This window comes from Schistocerca gregaria, chromosome 2 (assembly GCF_023897955.1).
Source record: "Schistocerca gregaria isolate iqSchGreg1 chromosome 2, iqSchGreg1.2, whole genome shotgun sequence".
NCBI lineage: Eukaryota > Metazoa > Arthropoda > Insecta > Orthoptera > Acrididae > Schistocerca > Schistocerca gregaria.
In genome coordinates, this window is record NC_064921.1 from 810,640,642 (window position 1) to 810,655,236 (window position 14,595).

A 14,595-nucleotide genomic window follows, 5' to 3' on the forward strand; every position below is an offset into this window, starting at 1 on the left:
TTGAGAACCAGTGTATTGAGCACACTATGGCCATTGGCGAGTGAATGCTGTAGCGCTTCCCGACAGGTCGGGTTCGGAACCTCTGTCAACTTCCACGCAGGGTGATGATCTTTTGGTCATCACACTCGCCAGCTGAAATCGGCGCTGCCTTTTCGTAGTAGTAAAAGCGTAGTGGCCCGTGGGGGGATCGAACCCACGACCTTCGCGTTATTAGCACGACGCTCTAACCAACTGAGCTAACGGGCCTCGACAGATGCAGTTGCTCAGCCCTACGCTGGAACCGTGTGGCATGAAGCCATACACCATTTCTATGGCAGTCGTGTGTCTGCTTCCCTCGTCTATATCCTGCTGACTGTCACGAAGCAGTAGCTATATTGCTCGCAGGACGGGAAACGGCAGCTCTGACAGCTCAAACTCGTCACGATTAGTGTGGAAAAAATTCCGTTCCGGTACCGGGAATCGAACCCGGGCCTCCTGGGTGAAAGCCAGGTATCCTAGCCACTAGACCACACCGGATGTGTGCATTTCTTCGACGGTTCGGACGGCCCCTTGGCCCATTTCGTGCCGATTCCCGCGTCGGCGCCCATCTCTCTTTGCGAGCATCTTTGCGCATGCTGACTGGCAAGGCGCGCACCTCAAACGTCTCAGAGCAATGCTTTTGGCTTCATGCTCTGCTGGGAGAAGAGGAAAAGGGAAGCTGTAAGTAGCAATAACAGGAAGTAAACATTTTCCCGCTGAAGCGTTGTGGATAACAAACAAGAAATAAATTGGGGTCCTAGCAACAGCACCACCATCGGTCACAGAAAATTAAATGCCCCGGGTGAGGATCGAACTCACGACCTTAAGATTATGAGACTTACGCGCTGCCTACTGCGCTACCGAGGCACCGGTGAAGCGTTTGTCCTGGAAGCTGGGTAAGTACCACACCCAATGTTAGACGTGAAGACACTGTACTTCCTGGATAACGTGTTCTGTTTGCTACACGTGCATTGCCGGCCCAGTTGATTGCGGTGTTGCTGCAGCTTTTGCAACGATAGGCAGCACTCCTTGTCGTTAAAGTTCAGTGTCTCGGAGGCACCTGGACACAGCAACTTGTGAGGCCAGGCCGACGCTAGTCTGTAGAACATGATGCGAGCGTCCCAGTGGGGACCCGCTAGTGCTGCGTTCTCGGTTCTTCTCAAAGGAATCCAGCTATACATTCTTGTGGATCGTGCATGTAAAGCGCGCAAGCCACACGGCAGCATTACCGCGGGAAAAGCAAAATGATGCATCGGCCGGGAATCGAACCCGGGCCGCCCGCGTGGCAGGCGAGCATTCTACCACTGAACCACCGATGCTCCGGGCGGTAGCAACTTCGCGCTGCTTCCCGAGCAGTTGTCTTGAGGGAAAGTGGGACTGTCGTCAAGCGCCATAGCATTCTGTCGAGAAGATGCTGCAGACGCTGAACCCTGCACTGTACTGCTTAAAATCGCCGCCAGAACGCGATCCTCTGGGTACTCTTGCGTCGCCGGAGCCGACTCTTGCCAAAGATTGCGAAATGTGCGCGGATATGCTGTCCGAATGCGTCTGGATGTGCTCCCCTAGCCTACCTCGAAATGCGCCTGCCAGGTACCACCACCTTCGGCCGCTGCCGACAGGCGGGAAGCCGACACAGTGCGGCGCCGGGGCGCTCGCTTGTGCGGTGGTGGTGTAATGGTCAGCATAGTTGCCTTCCAAGCAGTTGATCCGGGTTCGATTCCCGGCCACCGCAGCAGGCATTTAATTTCGCGTTTGAGTACTTTTGCCACGCGCCTTGAAATTAATGTTTTTTTCCCCTCCCTGTTACTCGCTGCAGACCAGCCTGTAGTGTGTCTCGACTTTGCTCGGCTGACGCGAGAGCTGACGCTCTCAAATCGGCCTATATCAAAACAACAAGCACGAGAAACGACTGAGAGAGGTAAGGAGAGGCGAGGCGAGGCGATGGACACACGGCACGCCCCTTCATTTCACGGTGGCGTCTCCATGACCGAATCGGGCTGTGGCTCCGAAAATAAAGGAGAAAGAAAAATACGAAGTAAAACTGCCAACAGTACCCTGTGTTCCGATGCACTCACCCGCCCAAGTACTGACAAGGGCCAAAGTTGTTACGCATCGGCAATCGGACATTTCCTTTCATTTTCTCTTTATCGGTTGAGAACCAGTGTATTGAGCACACTATGGCCATTGGCGAGTGAATGCTGTAGCGCTTCCCGACAGGTCGGGTTCGGAACCTCTGTCAACTTCCACGCAGGGTGATGATCTTTTGGTCATCACACTCGCCAGCTGAAATCGGCGCTGCCTTTTCGTAGTAGTAAAAGCGTAGTGGCCCGTGGGGGGATCGAACCCACGACCTTCGCGTTATTAGCACGACGCTCTAACCAACTGAGCTAACGGGCCTCGACAGATGCAGTTGCTCAGCCCTACGCTGGAACCGTGTGGCATGAAGCCATACACCATTTCTATGGCAGTCGTGTGTCTGCTTCCCTCGTCTATATCCTGCTGACTGTCACGAAGCAGTAGCTATATTGCTCGCAGGACGGGAAACGGCAGCTCTGACAGCTCAAACTCGTCACGATTAGTGTGGAAAAAATTCCGTTCCGGTACCGGGAATCGAACCCGGGCCTCCTGGGTGAGAGCCAGGTATCCTAGCCACTAGACCACACCGGATGTGTGCATTTCTTCGACGGTTCGGACGGCCCCTTGGCCCATTTCGTGCCGATTCCCGCGTCGGCGCCCATCTCTCTTTGCGAGCATCTTTGCGCATGCTGACTGGCAAGGCGCGCACCTCAAACGTCTCAGAGCAATGCTTTTGGCTTCATGCTCTGCTGGGAGAAGAGGAAAAGGGAAGCTGTAAGTAGCAATAACAGGAAGTAAACATTTTCCCGCTGAAGCGTTGTGGATAACAATCAAGAAATAAATTGGGGTCCTAGCAACAGCACCACCATCGGTCACAGAAAATTAAATGCCCCGGGTGAGGATCGAACTCACGACCTTAAGATTATGAGACTTACGCGCTGCCTACTGCGCTACCGAGGCACCGGTGAAGCGTTTGTCCTGGAAGCTGGGTAAGTACCACACCCAATGTTAGACGTGAAGACACTGTACTTCCTGGATAACGTGTTCTGTTTGCTACACGTGCATTGCCGGCCCAGTTGATTGCGGTGTTGCTGCAGCTTTTGCAACGATAGGCAGCACTCCTTGTCGTTAAAGTTCAGTGCCTCGGAGGCACCTGGACACAGCAACTTGTGAGGCCAGGCCGACGCTAGTCTGTAGAACATGATGCGAGCGTCCCAGTGGGGACCCGCTAGTGCTGCGTTCTCGGTTCTTCTCAAAGGAATCCAGCTATACATTCTTGTGGATCGTGCATGTAAAGCGCGCAAGCCACACGGCAGCATTACCGCGGGAAAAGCAAAATGATGCATCGGCCGGGAATCGAACCCGGGCCGCCCGCGTGGCAGGCGAGCATTCTACCACTGAACCACCGATGCTCCGGGCGGTAGCAACTTCGCGCTGCTTCCCGAGCAGTTGTCTTGAGGGAAAGTGGGACTGTCGTCAAGCGCCATAGCATTCTGTCGAGAAGATGCTGCAGACGCTGAACCCTGCACTGTACTGCTTAAAATCGCCGCCAGAACGCGATCCTCTGGGTACTCTTGCGTCGCCGGAGCCGACTCTTGCCAAAGATTGCGAAATGTGCGCGGATATGCTGTCCGAATGCGTCTGGATGTGCTCCCCTAGCCTACCTCGAAATGCGCCTGCCAGGTACCACCACCTTCGGCCGCTGCCGACAGGCGGGAAGCCGACACAGTGCGGCGCCGGGGCGCTCGCTTGTGCGGTGGTGGTGTAATGGTCAGCATAGTTGCCTTCCAAGCAGTTGATCCGGGTTCGATTCCCGGCCACCGCAGCAGGCATTTAATTTCGCGTTTGAGTACTTTTGCCACGCGCCTTGAAATTAATGTTTTTTTCCCCTCCCTGTTACTCGCTGCAGACCAGCCTGTAGTGTGTCTCGACTTTGCTCGGCTGACGCGAGAGCTGACGCTCTCAAATCGGCCTATATCAAAACAACAAGCACGAGAAACGACTGAGAGAGGTAAGGAGAGGCGAGGCGAGGCGATGGACACACGGCACGCCCCTTCATTTCACGGTGGCGTCTCCATGACCGAATCGGGCTGTGGCTCCGAAAATAAAGGAGAAAGAAAAATACGAAGTAAAACTGCCAACAGTACCCTGTGTTCCGATGCACTCACCCGCCCAAGTACTGACAAGGGCCAAAGTTGTTACGCATCGGCAATCGGACATTTCCTTTCATTTTCTCTTTATCGGTTGAGAACCAGTGTATTGAGCACACTATGGCCATTGGCGAGTGAATGCTGTAGCGCTTCCCGACAGGTCGGGTTCGGAACCTCTGTCAACTTCCACGCAGGGTGATGATCTTTTGGTCATCACACTCGCCAGCTGAAATCGGCGCTGCCTTTTCGTAGTAGTAAAAGCGTAGTGGCCCGTGGGGGGATCGAACCCACGACCTTCGCGTTATTAGCACGACGCTCTAACCAACTGAGCTAACGGGCCTCGACAGATGCAGTTGCTCAGCCCTACGCTGGAACCGTGTGGCATGAAGCCATACACCATTTCTATGGCAGTCGTGTGTCTGCTTCCCTCGTCTATATCCTGCTGACTGTCACGAAGCAGTAGCTATATTGCTCGCAGGACGGGAAACGGCAGCTCTGACAGCTCAAACTCGTCACGATTAGTGTGGAAAAAATTCCGTTCCGGTACCGGGAATCGAACCCGGGCCTCCTGGGTGAGAGCCAGGTATCCTAGCCACTAGACCACACCGGATGTGTGCATTTCTTCGACGGTTCGGACGGCCCCTTGGCCCATTTCGTGCCGATTCCCGCGTCGGCGCCCATCTCTCTTTGCGAGCATCTTTGCGCATGCTGACTGGCAAGGCGCGCACCTCAAACGTCTCAGAGCAATGCTTTTGGCTTCATGCTCTGCTGGGAGAAGAGGAAAAGGGAAGCTGTAAGTAGCAATAACAGGAAGTAAACATTTTCCCGCTGAAGCGTTGTGGATAACAAACAAGAAATAAATTGGGGTCCTAGCAACAGCACCACCATCGGTCACAGAAAATTAAATGCCCCGGGTGAGGATCGAACTCACGACCTTAAGATTATGAGACTTACGCGCTGCCTACTGCGCTACCGAGGCACCGGTGAAGCGTTTGTCCTGGAAGCTGGGTAAGTACCACACCCAATGTTAGACGTGAAGACACTGTACTTCCTGGATAACGTGTTCTGTTTGCTACACGTGCATTGCCGGCCCAGTTGATTGCGGTGTTGCTGCAGCTTTTGCAACGATAGGCAGCACTCCTTGTCGTTAAAGTTCAGTGCCTCGGAGGCACCTGGACACAGCAACTTGTGAGGCCAGGCCGACGCTAGTCTGTAGAACATGATGCGAGCGTCCCAGTGGGGACCCGCTAGTGCTGCGTTCTCGGTTCTTCTCAAAGGAATCCAGCTATACATTCTTGTGGATCGTGCATGTAAAGCGCGCAAGCCACACGGCAGCATTACCGCGGGAAAAGCAAAATGATGCATCGGCCGGGAATCGAACCCGGGCCGCCCGCGTGGCAGGCGAGCATTCTACCACTGAACCACCGATGCTCCGGGCGGTAGCAACTTCGCGCTGCTTCCCGAGCAGTTGTCTTGAGGGAAAGTGGGACTGTCGTCAAGCGCCATAGCATTCTGTCGAGAAGATGCTGCAGACGCTGAACCCTGCACTGTACTGCTTAAAATCGCCGCCAGAACGCGATCCTCTGGGTACTCTTGCGTCGCCGGAGCCGACTCTTGCCAAAGGATGCGAAATGTGCGCGGATATGCTGTCCGAATGCGTCTGGATGTGCTCCCCTAGCCTACCTCGAAATGCGCCTGCCAGGTACCACCACCTTCGGCCGCTGCCGACAGGCGGGAAGCCGACACAGTGCGGCGCCTGGGCGCTCGCTTGTGCGGTGGTGGTGTAATGGTCAGCATAGTTGCCTTCCAAGCAGTTGATCCGGGTTCGATTCCCGGCCACCGCAGCAGGCTTTTAATTTCGCGTTTGAGTACTTTTGCCACGCGCCTTGAAATTAATGTTTTTTTCCCCTCCCTGTTACTCGCTGCAGACCAGCCTGTAGTGTGTCTCGACTTGTCTCGACTTTGCTCGGCTGACGCGAGAGCTGACGCTCTCAAATCGGCCTATATCAAAACAACAAGCACGAGAAACGACTGAGAGAGGTAAGGAGAGGCGAGGCGAGGCGATGGACACACGGCACGCCCCTTCATTTCACGGTGGCGTCTCCATGACCGAATCGGGCTGTGGCTCCGAAAATAAAGGAGAAAGAAAAATACGAAGTAAAACTGCCAACAGTACCCTGTGTTCCGATGCACTCACCCGCCCAAGTACTGACAAGGGCCAAAGTTGTTACGCATCGGCAATCGGACATTTCCTTTCATTTTCTCTTTATCGGTTGAGAACCAGTGTATTGAGCACACTATGGCCATTGGCGAGTGAATGCTGTAGCGCTTCCCGACAGGTCGGGTTCGGAACCTCTGTCAACTTCCACGCAGGGTGATGATCTTTTGGTCATCACACTCGCCAGCTGAAATCGGCGCTGCCTTTTCGTAGTAGTAAAAGCGTAGTGGCCCGTGGGGGGATCGAACCCACGACCTTCGCGTTATTAGCACGACGCTCTAACCAACTGAGCTAACGGGCCTCGACAGATGCAGTTGCTCAGCCCTACGCTGGAACCGTGTGGCATGAAGCCATACACCATTTCTATGGCAGTCGTGTGTCTGCTTCCCTCGTCTATATCCTGCTGACTGTCACGAAGCAGTAGCTATATTGCTCGCAGGACGGGAAACGGCAGCTCTGACAGCTCAAACTCGTCACGATTAGTGTGGAAAAAATTCCGTTCCGGTACCGGGAATCGAACCCGGGCCTCCTGGGTGAAAGCCAGGTATCCTAGCCACTAGACCACACCGGATGTGTGCATTTCTTCGACGGTTCGGACGGCCCCTTGGCCCATTTCGTGCCGATTCCCGCGTCGGCGCCCATCTCTCTTTGCGAGCATCTTTGCGCATGCTGACTGGCAAGGCGCGCACCTCAAACGTCTCAGAGCAATGCTTTTGGCTTCATGCTCTGCTGGGAGAAGAGGAAAAGGGAAGCTGTAAGTAGCAATAACAGGAAGTAAACATTTTCCCGCTGAAGCGTTGTGGATAACAAACAAGAAATAAATTGGGGTCCTAGCAACAGCACCACCATCGGTCACAGAAAATTAAATGCCCCGGGTGAGGATCGAACTCACGACCTTAAGATTATGAGACTTACGCGCTGCCTACTGCGCTACCGAGGCACCGGTGAAGCGTTTGTCCTGGAAGCTGGGTAAGTACCACACCCAATGTTAGACGTGAAGACACTGTACTTCCTGGATAACGTGTTCTGTTTGCTACACGTGCATTGCCGGCCCAGTTGATTGCGGTGTTGCTGCAGCTTTTGCAACGATAGGCAGCACTCCTTGTCGTTAAAGTTCAGTGCCTCGGAGGCACCTGGACACAGCAACTTGTGAGGCCAGGCCGACGCTAGTCTGTAGAACATGATGCGAGCGTCCCAGTGGGGACCCGCTAGTGCTGCGTTCTCGGTTCTTCTCAAAGGAATCCAGCTATACATTCTTGTGGATCGTGCATGTAAAGCGCGCAAGCCACACGGCAGCATTACCGCGGGAAAAGCAAAATGATGCATCGGCCGGGAATCGAACCCGGGCCGCCCGCGTGGCAGGCGAGCATTCTACCACTGAACCACCGATGCTCCGGGCGGTAGCAACTTCGCGCTGCTTCCCGAGCAGTTGTCTTGAGGGAAAGTGGGACTGTCGTCAAGCGCCATAGCATTCTGTCGAGAAGATGCTGCAGACGCTGAACCCTGCACTGTACTGCTTAAAATCGCCGCCAGAACGCGATCCTCTGGGTACTCTTGCGTCGCCGGAGCCGACTCTTGCCAAAGGATGCGAAATGTGCGCGGATATGCTGTCCGAATGCGTCTGGATGTGCTCCCCTAGCCTACCTCGAAATGCGCCTGCCAGGTACCACCACCTTCGGCCGCTGCCGACAGGCGGGAAGCCGACACAGTGCGGCGCCGGGGCGCTCGCTTGTGCGGTGGTGGTGTAATGGTCAGCATAGTTGCCTTCCAAGCAGTTGATCCGGGTTCGATTCCCGGCCACCGCAGCAGGCTTTTAATTTCGCGTTTGAGTACTTTTGCCACGCGCCTTGAAATTAATGTTTTTTTCCCCTCCCTGTTACTCGCTGCAGACCAGCCTGTAGTGTGTCTCGACTTGTCTCGACTTTGCTCGGCTGACGCGAGAGCTGACGCTCTCAAATCGGCCTATATCAAAACAACAAGCACGAGAAACGACTGAGAGAGGTAAGGAGAGGCGAGGCGAGGCGATGGACACACGGCACGCCCCTTCATTTCACGGTGGCGTCTCCATGACCGAATCGGGCTGTGGCTCCGAAAATAAAGGAGAAAGAAAAATACGAAGTAAAACTGCCAACAGTACCCTGTGTTCCGATGCACTCACCCGCCCAAGTACTGACAAGGGCCAAAGTTGTTACGCATCGGCAATCGGACATTTCCTTTCATTTTCTCTTTATCGGTTGAGAACCAGTGTATTGAGCACACTATGGCCATTGGCGAGTGAATGCTGTAGCGCTTCCCGACAGGTCGGGTTCGGAACCTCTGTCAACTTCCACGCAGGGTGATGATCTTTTGGTCATCACACTCGCCAGCTGAAATCGGCGCTGCCTTTTCGTAGTAGTAAAAGCGTAGTGGCCCGTGGGGGGATCGAACCCACGACCTTCGCGTTATTAGCACGACGCTCTAACCAACTGAGCTAACGGGCCTCGACAGATGCAGTTGCTCAGCCCTACGCTGGAACCGTGTGGCATGAAGCCATACACCATTTCTATGGCAGTCGTGTGTCTGCTTCCCTCGTCTATATCCTGCTGACTGTCACGAAGCAGTAGCTATATTGCTCGCAGGACGGGAAACGGCAGCTCTGACAGCTCAAACTCGTCACGATTAGTGTGGAAAAAATTCCGTTCCGGTACCGGGAATCGAACCCGGGCCTCCTGGGTGAAAGCCAGGTATCCTAGCCACTAGACCACACCGGATGTGTGCATTTCTTCGACGGTTCGGACGGCCCCTTGGCCCATTTCGTGCCGATTCCCGCGTCGGCGCCCATCTCTCTTTGCGAGCATCTTTGCGCATGCTGACTGGCAAGGCGCGCACCTCAAACGTCTCAGAGCAATGCTTTTGGCTTCATGCTCTGCTGGGAGAAGAGGAAAAGGGAAGCTGTAAGTAGCAATAACAGGAAGTAAACATTTTCCCGCTGAAGCGTTGTGGATAACAAACAAGAAATAAATTGGGGTCCTAGCAACAGCACCACCATCGGTCACAGAAAATTAAATGCCCCGGGTGAGGATCGAACTCACGACCTTAAGATTATGAGACTTACGCGCTGCCTACTGCGCTACCGAGGCACCGGTGAAGCGTTTGTCCTGGAAGCTGGGTAAGTACCACACCCAATGTTAGACGTGAAGACACTGTACTTCCTGGATAACGTGTTCTGTTTGCTACACGTGCATTGCCGGCCCAGTTGATTGCGGTGTTGCTGCAGCTTTTGCAACGATAGGCAGCACTCCTTGTCGTTAAAGTTCAGTGCCTCGGAGGCACCTGGACACAGCAACTTGTGAGGCCAGGCCGACGCTAGTCTGTAGAACATGATGCGAGCGTCCCAGTGGGGACCCGCTAGTGCTGCGTTCTCGGTTCTTCTCAAAGGAATCCAGCTATACATTCTTGTGGATCGTGCATGTAAAGCGCGCAAGCCACACGGCAGCATTACCGCGGGAAAAGCAAAATGATGCATCGGCCGGGAATCGAACCCGGGCCGCCCGCGTGGCAGGCGAGCATTCTACCACTGAACCACCGATGCTCCGGGCGGTAGCAACTTCGCGCTGCTTCCCGAGCAGTTGTCTTGAGGGAAAGTGGGACTGTCGTCAAGCGCCATAGCATTCTGTCGAGAAGATGCTGCAGACGCTGAACCCTGCACTGTACTGCTTAAAATCGCCGCCAGAACGCGATCCTCTGGGTACTCTTGCGTCGCCGGAGCCGACTCTTGCCAAAGGATGCGAAATGTGCGCGGATATGCTGTCCGAATGCGTCTGGATGTGCTCCCCTAGCCTACCTCGAAATGCGCCTGCCAGGTACCACCACCTTCGGCCGCTGCCGACAGGCGGGAAGCCGACACAGTGCGGCGCCGGGGCGCTCGCTTGTGCGGTGGTGGTGTAATGGTCAGCATAGTTGCCTTCCAAGCAGTTGATCCGGGTTCGATTCCCGGCCACCGCAGCAGGCTTTTAATTTCGCGTTTGAGTACTTTTGCCACGCGCCTTGAAATTAATGTTTTTTTCCCCTCCCTGTTACTCGCTGCAGACCAGCCTGTAGTGTGTCTCGACTTGTCTCGACTTTGCTCGGCTGACGCGAGAGCTGACGCTCTCAAATCGGCCTATATCAAAACAACAAGCACGAGAAACGACTGAGAGAGGTAAGGAGAGGCGAGGCGAGGCGATGGACACACGGCACGCCCCTTCATTTCACGGTGGCGTCTCCATGACCGAATCGGGCTGTGGCTCCGAAAATAAAGGAGAAAGAAAAATACGAAGTAAAACTGCCAACAGTACCCTGTGTTCCGATGCACTCACCCGCCCAAGTACTGACAAGGGCCAAAGTTGTTACGCATCGGCAATCGGACATTTCCTTTCATTTTCTCTTTATCGGTTGAGAACCAGTGTATTGAGCACACTATGGCCATTGGCGAGTGAATGCTGTAGCGCTTCCCGACAGGTCGGGTTCGGAACCTCTGTCAACTTCCACGCAGGGTGATGATCTTTTGGTCATCACACTCGCCAGCTGAAATCGGCGCTGCCTTTTCGTAGTAGTAAAAGCGTAGTGGCCCGTGGGGGGATCGAACCCACGACCTTCGCGTTATTAGCACGACGCTCTAACCAACTGAGCTAACGGGCCTCGACAGATGCAGTTGCTCAGCCCTACGCTGGAACCGTGTGGCATGAAGCCATACACCATTTCTATGGCAGTCGTGTGTCTGCTTCCCTCGTCTATATCCTGCTGACTGTCACGAAGCAGTAGCTATATTGCTCGCAGGACGGGAAACGGCAGCTCTGACAGCTCAAACTCGTCACGATTAGTGTGGAAAAAATTCCGTTCCGGTACCGGGAATCGAACCCGGGCCTCCTGGGTGAAAGCCAGGTATCCTAGCCACTAGACCACACCGGATGTGTGCATTTCTTCGACGGTTCGGACGGCCCCTTGGCCCATTTCGTGCCGATTCCCGCGTCGGCGCCCATCTCTCTTTGCGAGCATCTTTGCGCATGCTGACTGGCAAGGCGCGCACCTCAAACGTCTCAGAGCAATGCTTTTGGCTTCATGCTCTGCTGGGAGAAGAGGAAAAGGGAAGCTGTAAGTAGCAATAACAGGAAGTAAACATTTTCCCGCTGAAGCGTTGTGGATAACAAACAAGAAATAAATTGGGGTCCTAGCAACAGCACCACCATCGGTCACAGAAAATTAAATGCCCCGGGTGAGGATCGAACTCACGACCTTAAGATTATGAGACTTACGCGCTGCCTACTGCGCTACCGAGGCACCGGTGAAGCGTTTGTCCTGGAAGCTGGGTAAGTACCACACCCAATGTTAGACGTGAAGACACTGTACTTCCTGGATAACGTGTTCTGTTTGCTACACGTGCATTGCCGGCCCAGTTGATTGCGGTGTTGCTGCAGCTTTTGCAACGATAGGCAGCACTCCTTGTCGTTAAAGTTCAGTGCCTCGGAGGCACCTGGACACAGCAACTTGTGAGGCCAGGCCGACGCTAGTCTGTAGAACATGATGCGAGCGTCCCAGTGGGGACCCGCTAGTGCTGCGTTCTCGGTTCTTCTCAAAGGAATCCAGCTATACATTCTTGTGGATCGTGCATGTAAAGCGCGCAAGCCACACGGCAGCATTACCGCGGGAAAAGCAAAATGATGCATCGGCCGGGAATCGAACCCGGGCCGCCCGCGTGGCAGGCGAGCATTCTACCACTGAACCACCGATGCTCCGGGCGGTAGCAACTTCGCGCTGCTTCCCGAGCAGTTGTCTTGAGGGAAAGTGGGACTGTCGTCAAGCGCCATAGCATTCTGTCGAGAAGATGCTGCAGACGCTGAACCCTGCACTGTACTGCTTAAAATCGCCGCCAGAACGCGATCCTCTGGGTACTCTTGCGTCGCCGGAGCCGACTCTTGCCAAAGGATGCGAAATGTGCGCGGATATGCTGTCCGAATGCGTCTGGATGTGCTCCCCTAGCCTACCTCGAAATGCGCCTGCCAGGTACCACCACCTTCGGCCGCTGCCGACAGGCGGGAAGCCGACACAGTGCGGCGCCGGGGCGCTCGCTTGTGCGGTGGTGGTGTAATGGTCAGCATAGTTGCCTTCCAAGCAGTTGATCCGGGTTCGATTCCCGGCCACCGCAGCAGGCTTTTAATTTCGCGTTTGAGTACTTTTGCCACGCGCCTTGAAATTAATGTTTTTTTCCCCTCCCTGTTACTCGCTGCAGACCAGCCTGTAGTGTGTCTCGACTTGTCTCGACTTTGCTCGGCTGACGCGAGAGCTGACGCTCTCAAATCGGCCTATATCAAAACAACAAGCACGAGAAACGACTGAGAGAGGTAAGGAGAGGCGAGGCGAGGCGATGGACACACGGCACGCCCCTTCATTTCACGGTGGCGTCTCCATGACCGAATCGGGCTGTGGCTCCGAAAATAAAGGAGAAAGAAAAATACGAAGTAAAACTGCCAACAGTACCCTGTGTTCCGATGCACTCACCCGCCCAAGTACTGACAAGGGCCAAAGTTGTTACGCATCGGCAATCGGACATTTCCTTTCATTTTCTCTTTATCGGTTGAGAACCAGTGTATTGAGCACACTATGGCCATTGGCGAGTGAATGCTGTAGCGCTTCCCGACAGGTCGGGTTCGGAACCTCTGTCAACTTCCACGCAGGGTGATGATCTTTTGGTCATCACACTCGCCAGCTGAAATCGGCGCTGCCTTTTCGTAGTAGTAAAAGCGTAGTGGCCCGTGGGGGGATCGAACCCACGACCTTCGCGTTATTAGCACGACGCTCTAACCAACTGAGCTAACGGGCCTCGACAGATGCAGTTGCTCAGCCCTACGCTGGAACCGTGTGGCATGAAGCCATACACCATTTCTATGGCAGTCGTGTGTCTGCTTCCCTCGTCTATATCCTGCTGACTGTCACGAAGCAGTAGCTATATTGCTCGCAGGACGGGAAACGGCAGCTCTGACAGCTCAAACTCGTCACGATTAGTGTGGAAAAAATTCCGTTCCGGTACCGGGAATCGAACCCGGGCCTCCTGGGTGAAAGCCAGGTATCCTAGCCACTAGACCACACCGGATGTGTGCATTTCTTCGACGGTTCGGACGGCCCCTTGGCCCATTTCGTGCCGATTCCCGCGTCGGCGCCCATCTCTCTTTGCGAGCATCTTTGCGCATGCTGACTGGCAAGGCGCGCACCTCAAACGTCTCAGAGCAATGCTTTTGGCTTCATGCTCTGCTGGGAGAAGAGGAAAAGGGAAGCTGTAAGTAGCAATAACAGGAAGTAAACATTTTCCCGCTGAAGCGTTGTGGATAACAAACAAGAAATAAATTGGGGTCCTAGCAACAGCACCACCATCGGTCACAGAAAATTAAATGCCCCGGGTGAGGATCGAACTCACGACCTTAAGATTATGAGACTTACGCGCTGCCTACTGCGCTACCGAGGCACCGGTGAAGCGTTTGTCCTGGAAGCTGGGTAAGTACCACACCCAATGTTAGACGTGAAGACACTGTACTTCCTGGATAACGTGTTCTGTTTGCTACACGTGCATTGCCGGCCCAGTTGATTGCGGTGTTGCTGCAGCTTTTGCAACGATAGGCAGCACTCCTTGTCGTTAAAGTTCAGTGCCTCGGAGGCACCTGGACACAGCAACTTGTGAGGCCAGGCCGACGCTAGTCTGTAGAACATGATGCGAGCGTCCCAGTGGGGACCCGCTAGTGCTGCGTTCTCGGTTCTTCTCAAAGGAATCCAGCTATACATTCTTGTGGATCGTGCATGTAAAGCGCGCAAGCCACACGGCAGCATTACCGCGGGAAAAGCAAAATGATGCATCGGCCGGGAATCGAACCCGGGCCGCCCGCGTGGCAGGCGAGCATTCTACCACTGAACCACCGATGCTCCGGGCGGTAGCAACTTCGCGCTGCTTCCCGAGCAGTTGTCTTGAGGGAAAGTGGGACTGTCGTCAAGCGCCATAGCATTCTGTCGAGAAGATGCTGCAGACGCTGAACCCTGCACTGTACTGCTTAAAATCGCCGCCAGAACGCGATCCTCTGGGTACTCTTGCGTCGCCGGAGCCGACTCTTGCCAAAGGATGCGAAATGT

The 14,595-nt window shown here is 54.5% G+C and overlaps 34 non-coding genes across 34 annotated transcripts; 6 read left to right on the plus strand and 28 right to left on the minus strand.

The window, feature by feature from the left end:
* Positions 1 to 172: 172 nt before the first annotated feature.
* Trnai-aau (transfer RNA isoleucine (anticodon AAU)) lies at positions 173 to 246 on the minus strand. Its single transcript has one exon. It is a non-coding gene; the product is annotated as a tRNA-Ile (tRNA).
* A 198-nt stretch (positions 247 to 444) lies between these two features.
* On the minus strand, positions 445 to 516 carry Trnae-uuc (transfer RNA glutamic acid (anticodon UUC)). The gene has a single exon. It is a non-coding gene; the product is annotated as a tRNA-Glu (tRNA).
* Positions 517 to 812: 296 nt separating this feature from the next.
* On the minus strand, positions 813 to 885 carry Trnam-cau (transfer RNA methionine (anticodon CAU)). The gene has a single exon. It is a non-coding gene; the product is annotated as a tRNA-Met (tRNA).
* Positions 886 to 1,266: 381 nt separating this feature from the next.
* Positions 1,267 to 1,337, minus strand: Trnag-gcc (transfer RNA glycine (anticodon GCC)). Its single transcript has one exon. It is a non-coding gene; the product is annotated as a tRNA-Gly (tRNA).
* Positions 1,338 to 1,678: 341 nt separating this feature from the next.
* Trnag-ucc (transfer RNA glycine (anticodon UCC)) lies at positions 1,679 to 1,750 on the plus strand. Its single transcript has one exon. It is a non-coding gene; the product is annotated as a tRNA-Gly (tRNA).
* A 591-nt stretch (positions 1,751 to 2,341) lies between these two features.
* On the minus strand, positions 2,342 to 2,415 carry Trnai-aau (transfer RNA isoleucine (anticodon AAU)). Its single transcript has one exon. It is a non-coding gene; the product is annotated as a tRNA-Ile (tRNA).
* Positions 2,416 to 2,613: 198 nt separating this feature from the next.
* On the minus strand, positions 2,614 to 2,685 carry Trnae-cuc (transfer RNA glutamic acid (anticodon CUC)). The gene has a single exon. It is a non-coding gene; the product is annotated as a tRNA-Glu (tRNA).
* Positions 2,686 to 2,981: 296 nt separating this feature from the next.
* Trnam-cau (transfer RNA methionine (anticodon CAU)) lies at positions 2,982 to 3,054 on the minus strand. Its single transcript has one exon. It is a non-coding gene; the product is annotated as a tRNA-Met (tRNA).
* Positions 3,055 to 3,435: 381 nt separating this feature from the next.
* Positions 3,436 to 3,506, minus strand: Trnag-gcc (transfer RNA glycine (anticodon GCC)). Its single transcript has one exon. It is a non-coding gene; the product is annotated as a tRNA-Gly (tRNA).
* A 341-nt stretch (positions 3,507 to 3,847) lies between these two features.
* On the plus strand, positions 3,848 to 3,919 carry Trnag-ucc (transfer RNA glycine (anticodon UCC)). Its single transcript has one exon. It is a non-coding gene; the product is annotated as a tRNA-Gly (tRNA).
* Positions 3,920 to 4,510: 591 nt separating this feature from the next.
* On the minus strand, positions 4,511 to 4,584 carry Trnai-aau (transfer RNA isoleucine (anticodon AAU)). Its single transcript has one exon. It is a non-coding gene; the product is annotated as a tRNA-Ile (tRNA).
* Positions 4,585 to 4,782: 198 nt separating this feature from the next.
* On the minus strand, positions 4,783 to 4,854 carry Trnae-cuc (transfer RNA glutamic acid (anticodon CUC)). The gene has a single exon. It is a non-coding gene; the product is annotated as a tRNA-Glu (tRNA).
* A 296-nt stretch (positions 4,855 to 5,150) lies between these two features.
* Positions 5,151 to 5,223, minus strand: Trnam-cau (transfer RNA methionine (anticodon CAU)). The gene has a single exon. It is a non-coding gene; the product is annotated as a tRNA-Met (tRNA).
* A 381-nt stretch (positions 5,224 to 5,604) lies between these two features.
* On the minus strand, positions 5,605 to 5,675 carry Trnag-gcc (transfer RNA glycine (anticodon GCC)). Its single transcript has one exon. It is a non-coding gene; the product is annotated as a tRNA-Gly (tRNA).
* Positions 5,676 to 6,016: 341 nt separating this feature from the next.
* Positions 6,017 to 6,088, plus strand: Trnag-ucc (transfer RNA glycine (anticodon UCC)). The gene has a single exon. It is a non-coding gene; the product is annotated as a tRNA-Gly (tRNA).
* Positions 6,089 to 6,689: 601 nt separating this feature from the next.
* Trnai-aau (transfer RNA isoleucine (anticodon AAU)) lies at positions 6,690 to 6,763 on the minus strand. The gene has a single exon. It is a non-coding gene; the product is annotated as a tRNA-Ile (tRNA).
* A 198-nt stretch (positions 6,764 to 6,961) lies between these two features.
* Positions 6,962 to 7,033, minus strand: Trnae-uuc (transfer RNA glutamic acid (anticodon UUC)). The gene has a single exon. It is a non-coding gene; the product is annotated as a tRNA-Glu (tRNA).
* A 296-nt stretch (positions 7,034 to 7,329) lies between these two features.
* Trnam-cau (transfer RNA methionine (anticodon CAU)) lies at positions 7,330 to 7,402 on the minus strand. Its single transcript has one exon. It is a non-coding gene; the product is annotated as a tRNA-Met (tRNA).
* Positions 7,403 to 7,783: 381 nt separating this feature from the next.
* Positions 7,784 to 7,854, minus strand: Trnag-gcc (transfer RNA glycine (anticodon GCC)). Its single transcript has one exon. It is a non-coding gene; the product is annotated as a tRNA-Gly (tRNA).
* Positions 7,855 to 8,195: 341 nt separating this feature from the next.
* On the plus strand, positions 8,196 to 8,267 carry Trnag-ucc (transfer RNA glycine (anticodon UCC)). Its single transcript has one exon. It is a non-coding gene; the product is annotated as a tRNA-Gly (tRNA).
* A 601-nt stretch (positions 8,268 to 8,868) lies between these two features.
* Trnai-aau (transfer RNA isoleucine (anticodon AAU)) lies at positions 8,869 to 8,942 on the minus strand. Its single transcript has one exon. It is a non-coding gene; the product is annotated as a tRNA-Ile (tRNA).
* A 198-nt stretch (positions 8,943 to 9,140) lies between these two features.
* Trnae-uuc (transfer RNA glutamic acid (anticodon UUC)) lies at positions 9,141 to 9,212 on the minus strand. The gene has a single exon. It is a non-coding gene; the product is annotated as a tRNA-Glu (tRNA).
* Positions 9,213 to 9,508: 296 nt separating this feature from the next.
* Positions 9,509 to 9,581, minus strand: Trnam-cau (transfer RNA methionine (anticodon CAU)). The gene has a single exon. It is a non-coding gene; the product is annotated as a tRNA-Met (tRNA).
* A 381-nt stretch (positions 9,582 to 9,962) lies between these two features.
* On the minus strand, positions 9,963 to 10,033 carry Trnag-gcc (transfer RNA glycine (anticodon GCC)). Its single transcript has one exon. It is a non-coding gene; the product is annotated as a tRNA-Gly (tRNA).
* A 341-nt stretch (positions 10,034 to 10,374) lies between these two features.
* Trnag-ucc (transfer RNA glycine (anticodon UCC)) lies at positions 10,375 to 10,446 on the plus strand. Its single transcript has one exon. It is a non-coding gene; the product is annotated as a tRNA-Gly (tRNA).
* Positions 10,447 to 11,047: 601 nt separating this feature from the next.
* On the minus strand, positions 11,048 to 11,121 carry Trnai-aau (transfer RNA isoleucine (anticodon AAU)). Its single transcript has one exon. It is a non-coding gene; the product is annotated as a tRNA-Ile (tRNA).
* Positions 11,122 to 11,319: 198 nt separating this feature from the next.
* On the minus strand, positions 11,320 to 11,391 carry Trnae-uuc (transfer RNA glutamic acid (anticodon UUC)). The gene has a single exon. It is a non-coding gene; the product is annotated as a tRNA-Glu (tRNA).
* Positions 11,392 to 11,687: 296 nt separating this feature from the next.
* On the minus strand, positions 11,688 to 11,760 carry Trnam-cau (transfer RNA methionine (anticodon CAU)). The gene has a single exon. It is a non-coding gene; the product is annotated as a tRNA-Met (tRNA).
* A 381-nt stretch (positions 11,761 to 12,141) lies between these two features.
* Trnag-gcc (transfer RNA glycine (anticodon GCC)) lies at positions 12,142 to 12,212 on the minus strand. The gene has a single exon. It is a non-coding gene; the product is annotated as a tRNA-Gly (tRNA).
* Positions 12,213 to 12,553: 341 nt separating this feature from the next.
* On the plus strand, positions 12,554 to 12,625 carry Trnag-ucc (transfer RNA glycine (anticodon UCC)). The gene has a single exon. It is a non-coding gene; the product is annotated as a tRNA-Gly (tRNA).
* Positions 12,626 to 13,226: 601 nt separating this feature from the next.
* Positions 13,227 to 13,300, minus strand: Trnai-aau (transfer RNA isoleucine (anticodon AAU)). The gene has a single exon. It is a non-coding gene; the product is annotated as a tRNA-Ile (tRNA).
* Positions 13,301 to 13,498: 198 nt separating this feature from the next.
* Trnae-uuc (transfer RNA glutamic acid (anticodon UUC)) lies at positions 13,499 to 13,570 on the minus strand. Its single transcript has one exon. It is a non-coding gene; the product is annotated as a tRNA-Glu (tRNA).
* Positions 13,571 to 13,866: 296 nt separating this feature from the next.
* On the minus strand, positions 13,867 to 13,939 carry Trnam-cau (transfer RNA methionine (anticodon CAU)). Its single transcript has one exon. It is a non-coding gene; the product is annotated as a tRNA-Met (tRNA).
* Positions 13,940 to 14,320: 381 nt separating this feature from the next.
* On the minus strand, positions 14,321 to 14,391 carry Trnag-gcc (transfer RNA glycine (anticodon GCC)). The gene has a single exon. It is a non-coding gene; the product is annotated as a tRNA-Gly (tRNA).
* Between the last annotated feature and the right edge of the window lie 204 nt (positions 14,392 to 14,595).